Source organism: Arachis hypogaea, chromosome 4, assembly GCF_003086295.3.
Source record: "Arachis hypogaea cultivar Tifrunner chromosome 4, arahy.Tifrunner.gnm2.J5K5, whole genome shotgun sequence".
NCBI classification, from domain to species: Eukaryota; Viridiplantae; Streptophyta; class Magnoliopsida; order Fabales; family Fabaceae; genus Arachis; species Arachis hypogaea.
Window position 1 is genome coordinate 68,213,559 of NC_092039.1, and position 9,208 is coordinate 68,222,766.

The 9,208-nt window shown below is 41.2% G+C and overlaps 1 non-coding gene across 1 annotated transcript; it reads right to left on the minus strand.

Moving 5' to 3' along the window:
* Positions 1–7,532: 7,532 nt before the first annotated feature.
* Positions 7,533–7,640, minus strand: LOC112798669 (small nucleolar RNA R71). Its single transcript, XR_003200270.1, has one exon. It is a non-coding gene; the product is annotated as a small nucleolar RNA R71 (small nucleolar RNA).
* Positions 7,641–9,208: the final 1,568 nt, after the last annotated feature.

A 9,208-nucleotide genomic window follows, 5' to 3' on the forward strand; every position in this document is an offset into this window, starting at 1 on the left:
AAATAATGCATGAATTGTACTGATCAAATGAGATTTATGCTCTTTTATGGTCTTCTTTATGCAAGAAAGAAGGGTAGATGATGCAAGTCATCAGCATGCGGAAAAAAATGAAAAATAAAAAGTAGAAAAGGCCAATAGCTCTTTAAACCAAAAGGCAAGAGCAAAAAACCAATAACCCTTTAAACCAAAAGGCAAGGGTAAAAGAATTCAGGGCTTTGAACATCAATGGTTAGGAGGGCCCACAAGGAATAAAATTCTGGCCTAAGCGGCTCAACCAAATTGTCCCTAACCACCTGCTTCTGGTGTGAAGGTGTCAAGTGATGTTCCGAGGGTTACCTGAAACTGGAGGTCGATCTTGGACGAGATCTTCTGTACTAGTCGGTGCTAACGTGTCCGACTGGTGGAAGATGGCCGGAGCTGTCGTGTCTGAATTGTTGGACTGACTGCACTGCTGATCCCATGTCACCGAAGGGTGAGGGGTACCTGCAAGGGACTCCGATGCTTAAGTTAGCAAGGGTATTAAACAGGTATTGAGTAGAATCAGAGTATGAGTTATACCTGGGTGCTCCAGTGTATTTATAATGGCGTAGAGTGACCTTCTTTAGATAAGATAAGTAAGTTATCTTTATCTTATCTTATCTTATCTTTTGGGTGGGGTCAGCTTATCTTCAAGGGAACCGCCCTTCTCTCCGTAGGCTTGAGCTGCCTTTGGATTTGGGGCCTGCTCCTCTATTTGGACCCTTCTTTGGGCTTTCTTGTGACTTGGCCGAGCTCTTTAAGGAGAGGTCGGGATTATCCTGACCTGAACAGGTCGGTCGCTTTGTCTTGTCGAACATCCCGGGTCGGACAACTCGACCCAGGGTATGAACAGTGCCCCTGCTTGAGCTCGGTCTTTTTTGTTGAGGTCGAGTCCTGGACTTCGGTCCTTCTTTGGTGATGCCGAACTCAAGCATTTTGTCGATTCCTTTGTAGCATCTTTTGAATGTAGAACGTTTCATCTGTAAGTGCACGCTTTTATATCAGCGCTTTTTTTGGGAACGTGTGAGGGTTTAACTCTTAGCATTAATTACCCGTTTCTTTTTTGTTTTTAATTTTGAAAACTTAGAAACGGTTTCTCTTCTTTTTGCTTTCCTTGTAACCTCTTCGCAACTTCTTTCTCTGCTCTCTTCGCTCTCTGTCTTTCACTTGTGCTTTTGCTTCCTTGCGTTGCGGCATCGCTTGGCGATTTTCGGGGCAACTTTCATTCTTGCACCTCCGTTTTTCTTTTCTTGAAGCTTCTTTCGTCTCCAGGTTAGTCCCATTTCGTGCTTTTTCTTTGTTTTTGGATTTGTGATGAGGTTTTGACTTTGATCCTCCCTTTTTGAGAAAGTTTGGATCTTTCTATTTCCATTGTGCCCTAGATTTGTTGAAATGTGCTTCCTGGGAATTTCTCCATCTTCTGCATGATCCTTTTTGCTTTTGCTTGATGCTTTTTAGGGCTTTGCATGTTCTTTGTTGTTTCTATTCTGATACTGCTGTCCGTGTCTGTTCCTCGTTTTATCTGTTGCTTTTGTCTGCTCTTGAAAAAGGTTGCATCTTTGATGGTTTCTGCTTGGCGTGTTTGATGTTTGGGGATGGTTTTTGCTGGTTTAGACTGTAAGGCAATGTTTTTGATGACTTTTTTACTTTGATGAAAATGCTTGCTGTTTGAAGTCTTCTTTTCTTGTTTTGAGAGGTGCTGGAATGCGAGAAGGAGATTTTTCCTAGAACCCTTGCTTTATTATTGCCTCCAAAGGATGCCCCAGGACTTTGGTTTGAGTCTTGGGGTTTTCCTTTTTTGTGTGTTCGCCTGTGTCGTGTTGAGTTGTTTTCTTCCTTGTCCGAGATGTTTTTAGTAACCCCATCTTCTTCTCTTACTTGTAGGATTAGTTGGCCTCATGTCTTCTCGCAATAACATTGTAGAGATGTCTTCCAGAGTTCTCGAGGGGATGTCCAATTGGCTGGACTCCCTTGTTTTGTTATGTGTCTCTGTTGTGGATGCTGAATTTTGCACAGAGCTGAGGATGCGCCATAGGATTTGTGGTAACAGTGCCCGTGAGGAGGATTACGAGCTTGTTGCTCCTGATTCTGATGAGAGAGTTTGTTTTCCGACTTCCATTGAGAGGGAGCGTCCCTTCTTCTATGCCTATGAATACTTCTTCAGTCAGTTGAACGTTATTTTTCCTTTTACTGCTTTTGAGACCGACCTGTTGTGGTCGTTTAATATTGCCCCATCCCAGCTTCACCCAAATTCCTGGGGTTTCATTAAAATTTTTTAGCTTCTCTACCGAGAATTAGATGTAACACCCTCTCAGACTCTTTTCCTTTATTTGTTTGTTTCTGCCAAACCGTTTCTTTCAGGTCCGCCCAGGGCCATAAAGCTTTTGCTATGTATGATGAGTCCTTTAAGGACTTCAAGAATTACTTCTTTAAGGTTCGTGCTGTCGAGGGGGCTCGCCCTTTTTCTTGATGAAAATGATGAGCCTTCTTTCCCTCTAGAGTGGCAGAGGGATGTGAGAGTATCTCGCTATACCTGGGAGATGCTTGATGATGTGGAGCGTGCCTTTGTTGTTGTTCTTGAGGATCTATGGGGGGCACCACCCCATCTTGATATAAAAAGGTTTTTGAATGACCCGTCCTTGGTTCGGGCCGTTTTGGGTACTTGTCTGACTTGTTTTTACACTTGTTTCTTAATTTTTTCTTCCTCTTATTATGACAGTAACTCTTTGCTGTGGCTGATTCTGTATGCCCCGGATTTTGATGCTATCGAGTTTGTTGACCAGCAAATTGCCCCCTTTGGTGGGCTTTCTATGGATGACATGTCTCTTCTTCAGCATCTGGATTTTATCACCAAAAGTAGTGTGAAAATGGCTCATATGGGTGCGGCTATTTTCCGAACAGTTCAGGGGATCCCGATTCATGCCACAAAATCCTTCATGGAGGAGGCCAAATCAGAATTTGATCGGATCAAGGGTCTGAAGGATGAGTTTGAGGTGAAGTTGGCGAAGGTAGAGAAGGAGCTGGAGGGTGAGAAGGCCAGCTCTATTGCCTTGGCAGCTTCTTTGAAGTTGGCTGAGGACATGGCACTGAAGCACAAGAATAGCTATGTCTCAGCTTATAGGGAATTAATGCATCTCCGGGATAATTTGGAAACTGCTCGGGTTAATTATGCCGAGCTTTAGGGTCACCTTGTGGGCAGCGTAACTGCCACCTCCGAGAACCTGATGGAGCAGTTCCGGATTGTTGCTCCTGATGCCGATTTGACTCTCGTCAGCCTAGACAATGTTGTGAGGGATGGTAAGATTGTCCCTGATGACCAGGATGATGATGATGCTGACCCTCCCCTAGTGCCTTCTCTTAAAGTGTCGACCTCCTTGGTTCCTCCCGTTACGTCTGATCCGGATTGCCAGATTCTGAACCGAGATGATGGAACTGTAGATGCTATGCCAATTCAGACTTGCCCTCCTTCTCCCCGTACTGATGCTGCCGGGAAGGCTCCAGATCTTGGTTGACCTCCTTTTTTAAGTATTTGTGTAAATAGCCCGGTTTGTGGGCTTTGAACTCTTTTTTGTAAATGATGCTTTGTTGACTATTGATACTCCAGTTGCTATTTTTAGCAACTTTATTTTGAAAAACAAAATGATTTCTCTGGCTCTTGGGGTTGGCTTCAAGCGGCCTGTTGAGTCTTTGTTTTATGGTAACTGCGATATGCTTGCTTGCAGCTTTCTTTATCATTTACCTAGAATTTTCAGAGTTTTTTTATCCATCCTCTTTTGATCGCTTTTGTGGTGAGGTCAAGGTCTATCGGGTTGAATTATCTCCCCTCTGTTGGTTGATCTTCTCAATTGATCTTTTTGAGCAACCCTGATGAGCGGATAATTTATATGCTTTTTGGCATTATTTTTAGTAAGTTTTTAGTATGTTTTAGTTAGTTTTTAGTATATTTCTATTAGTTTTTAGTTAAAATTCACTTTTCTGGACTTTACTATGAGTTTGTGTGTTTTTCTGTGATTTCAAGTATTTTCTGGCTGAAATTGAGGGACCTGAGCAAAAATCTGATTAAGAGGCTGAAAAGGATTGCAGATCTGTTGGATTCTGACCTCCCTGAACTCGAAGTGGATTTTCTGGAGCTATAGAAGCCCAATTGGCGCGCTCTCAACGGCGTTGGAAAGTAGACATCATGGGCTTTCCAGCAATGTATAATAGTCCATACTTTGCCCGAGATTTGATGGCCCAAACTGGCGTTCCAAATCAGCTCAAAACTGCCCAGCGTTAAACGCCGGAACTGGCACAAGAATGGGAGTTAAATGCCCAAACTGGCATAAACGCTGGCGTTTAACTCCAAGAAGAGTCTCTACACGAAAATGCTTCAATGCTCAGTCCAAGCACACACCAAGTGGGCCCAGAAGTGGATTTTTATGTCATTTACTCATCTTTGTAAACCCTAGGCTACTAGTTCTCTACAAATAGGACCTTTTACTATTGTATTCTCATCTTGGTAGCTATCTTTATTCTTATGCTATCTTAGATCATTAGGAGGCTGGCCATTCGGCCATGCCTAGACCTTGTTCTTATGTATTTTCAACGGTGGAGTTTCTACACACCATAGATTAAGGTGTGGAGCTCTGCTGTACCTCGAGTATTAATGCAATTACTATTGTTCTTCTATTCAATTCAGCTTATTCTTGTTCTAAGATATTCATTTGTAGCCAAGAACATGATGAATGTGATGATTATGTGACACTCATCATCATTCTCACCTATGAACAAGTGCCTGACAACCACTTCTGTTCTACAAGCAAACAAGGCTTGAATGTTTATCTCTTGGATCCCTTAATCGGAATCTTCGTGGTATAAGCTAGAACTGAAGGCGGCATTCAAGAGAATCCGGAAGGTCTAAACCTTGTCTGTGGTATTTTGAGTAGGATTCAATGATTGAATAACTGTGACGAGCTTCAAACTCGCGATTGTGGGGCGTTAGTGACAGACGCAAAAGAATCACTGGATTCTATTCCGACATGATCGAGAACCGACAGCTGAATAGCCGTGCCGTGACAGGGTGCGTTGAACATTTTCACTGAGAGGATGGGAGGTAGCCACTGACAACGGTGAAACCCTACATACAGCTTGCCATGGAAAGGAGTAAGAAGGATTGGATGAAGACAGTAGGAAAGCAGAGAGACGGAAGGGACAAAGCATCTCCATACGCTTATCTGAAATTCTCACCAATGAATTACATAAGTATCTCTATCTTTATCTTTATGTTTTATTCATACATCATCCATAACCATTTGAGTTTGCCTGACTAAGATTTACAAGGTGACCATAGCTTGCTTCATACCAACATTCTCCGTGGGATCGACCCTTACTCGCGTAAGGTTTATTACTTGGACGACCCAGTACACTTGCTGGTTAGTTGTGCGAAGTTGTGATAAATAGTTGAGATTGCAATTGAGCGTACCATGTTGATGGCGCCATTGATGATCACAATTTCGTGTACCAAGTTTTTGGCGCCGTTGCCGGGGATTGTTGAGTTTGGACAACTGACGGTTCATCTTGTTGCTTAGATTAGGTATTTTTCAGAATTCTTAAGAATGAATTCTAGAGTTTTATGATGATCTGTTGAAGTCTGGCTGGCTGTGAAGCCATGTCTAATTTTATTGGACCGAAGTTTCAACTTATCATCACAAGAGCTTGTCGATTTCTATCAATCTTGCTGTTGGAGCAATGATCTGCTAAGGCTTGGCTGGCCATTGGCCATGTCTAGTGTTTTGGACCGGAGCTTTCTTTGAAAGCTTGGCTGGCTATGAAGCCATGTCTAATTCCTGGACCGGAGTCTTAGACTAGCATTGCAATGATTCCTGGGATTCTCATTAAGAATTTTGAATCCTTTATTTTACTTTTCCACATAGTTTTCGAAAAATCCAAAAAAAAAATTTACAAAATCATAAAAACCAAAAATATTTTTATGTTTCTTGTTTGAGTCTAGAGTCTCATGTTAAGTTTGGTGTCCTGCATGCATTGTTATTTGATTTTAGTTGCATTTTGATTATTCCTCATCATTAAAAATCCAAAAAAAAAATTTTTTTTGTGTCTTTTCAAGTCAATAATACAGAGAATTGAAGATTCAGAACATACTGCAGAGGAATTACACAGAAAAAGCTGGGCGTTCAAAACGCCCAGTGAAGAAGGCAAACTGGCGTTTAAACGCCAGCCAGGGTGCCTGGTTGGGCGTTTAACGCCCAAAAGGGTAGTGTTTTGGGCGTTAAATGCCAGAATGTATACCATTCTGGGCGTTTAATGCCAGGATGGCACAAGAGGGAAGATTTTGTTTTTAATGCAAATTTTTTTTAAGTTTTCAAAATTTTTCAAAATCAAATCTTTTTCAAAATAAATTTCTTTCCATTTTCAAAAATACTTGCTATCAATTAATGATTTGATTCAACATTTCAAGTATGTTGCCTTTTCTGTTGAGAAAGGTTTAATGTTTGAATCATATCTTTTCTTGTTAGCCAAGTCATTAATTTTCAAATCAAATCTTTTTAAATTGTTTTTCAAATCATATCTTCTCAATCAAATCTTTTTAAAACCATAACTTTTCAATCATATCTTTTTAATCACATCTTTTTCAAAATAGTTTTCAATCATATCTTTTTACTTTCTAATTTCAAAATCTTTTTCAAAAATCACTTGATTTCTTTTCCACTCTTAGTTTTCGAAAATCAATTAGAGTTTTTCAAAATATTTTTAAAATCCTTTTAATTTATTTTCAAAAATTTCTTCCCCTCTTTTCACATCCTTCTATTTATGGACTAACACTATTCCTTAATGCACAATTCGAACTCCATCTTTCTTGATAAGTTCGAATTCTTCTACTTCTTCCTTCTATTTTTCTTTTCCTCTGACACCTCAAGGAATCTCTATACTGTGACATAGAGGATTCCATATTTTCTTGTTCTCTTCTCTTTCATATGAGCAGGAGCAAAGACAAAAGCATTCTTGTTGAGGCTGACCCTGAAACTGAGAGGACCTTGAAGCGAAAGCTAAGAGAAGCTAAGGCACCACTCTCTGTAGAGGACCTAACAAAAATCTTCAAAGAAGAAGAACCCATGGCAGCTGAAAACAACAACAATGCCAACAATGCAAGAAAGGTGCTGGGTGACTTTACTGCACCTACTCCCGACTTCTATGGGAGAAGCATCTCTATCCCTGCCATTGGAGCAAACAACTTTGAGCTTAAGCCTCAATTAGTTTCTCTGATGCAACAGAATTGCAAGTTCCATGGACTTCTATTGGAAGATCCTCATCAGTTTTTAGCTGAGTTCTTGCAAATCTGTGACACTGTCAAGACTAATGGGGTTGACCCTGAGGTCTACAGACTTATGCTATTCCCTTTTGCTGTAAGAGACAGAGCTAGGACATGGTTCGACTCACAACCTAAAGAAAGCATGAACTCTTAGGAAAAGCTAGTCAATGCCTTCTTGGCAAAGTTCTTTCCACCTCAAAAATTGAGTAAGCTTAGAGTGGAAGTCCAAACCTTCAGACAGAAGGAAGGAGAATCCCTCTATGAAGCTTGGGAAAGATACAAGCAATTAATCAGAAAGTGTCCCTATGCCATGCTTTCTGAATAGAGCACCATAGGTATCTTCTATGATGGTTTGTCTGAACTGTCCAAGATGTCATTGGATAGTTCTGCTGGAGGCTCTCTTCATCTGAAGAAGATGCCTACAGAAGCTCAAGAACTAATTGAAATGGTTGCAAATAACCAATTCATGTACACTTCTGAAAGGAATCCTGTGAACAATGGGACTAATCAGAAGAAAGGAGTTATTGAGATTGATACTCTGAATGCCATATTGGCTCAGAACAAGATATTGACTCAGCAAGTCAATATGATTTCTCAAAGTCTATCTGGAATGCAAGCTGCACCAGGCAGTACTAAGGATGCTTCATCTGAAGAAGAAGCTTATGATCCTGAGAACCCTTCAATGGAAGAGGTGAATTACATGGGAGAACCCTATGGAAACACCTATAATCCTTCATGGAGAAATCATCCAAATCTTTCATAGAAGGATCAACAGAGACCTCAACAAGGTTTCAACAATAATAATGGTGGAAGAAACAGGTTTAGCAATGGCAAGCCTTTTCCATCATCTTCTCAGCAACAGACAAAGAATTCTAAGCAGAGCCATTCTGACTTAGCAACCATGGTCTCTGATCTAATCAAAACCACTCAAAGTTTCATGACTGAAACAAGGTCCTCCATTAGAAACTTGGAGGTACAAGTGGGTCAGCTAAGTAAGAAAATTACTGAACTCCCTCCTAGCACTCTTCCAAGCAATACAGAAGAGAATCCAAAAGGAGAGTGCAAGGCCATTAACATGACCTACATGTCCGAATTTGGAGAGGAGGAAGAGGCAGTGAACGCCACTGAGGAAGACCTCAATGGACGTCCACTGGCCTCCAATGAGTTCCCTAATGAGGAACCATGGGAATCTGAGGCTCACACTGAGACCATAGAAATTCCATTTGACTTACTTCTGCCATTCATGAGCTCTGATGAGTATTCTTCCTCTGAAGAGGATGAGTATGTCACCGAAGAGCAAGTTTCTAAATACCTTGGAGCAATCATGAAGCTAAATGACAAGTTATTTGGTAATGAGACTTGGGAGGATGAACCCCCTTTGCTCACCAAAGAATTGGATGACTTGTCTAGGCAGAAACTACCTCAAAAGAGACAAGATCCTGGGAAGTTCTCAATACCTTGTGCCATAGGCACCATGACCTTCAAGAAGGCCTTGTGTGACCTAGGGTCAAGTGTAAACCTCATGCCTCTCTCTGTAATGGAGAAGCTATGGATCTTTGAGGTACAAGCTGCAAGAATCTCACTAGAGATGGCAGACAATTCAAGAAAACAAGCTTATGGGCTTGTAGAGGATGTTCTGGTAAAGATTGAAGACCATTACATCCCTGCTGATTTCATAGTCCTAGAGACTGGGAAGTGCATGGATGAATTCATCATCCTTGGCAGACCCTTCTTAGCCACAGCAAAGGCTGTGATTGATGTGGACAGAGGAGAATTGATCATTCAAGTGAATGAAGAATCCCTTGTGTTTAAGGCTCAAGGATATCCCTCTGTAACCATGGAGAGGAAGCATGAAGAGCTTCTCTCAAAACAGAGTCAAACAGA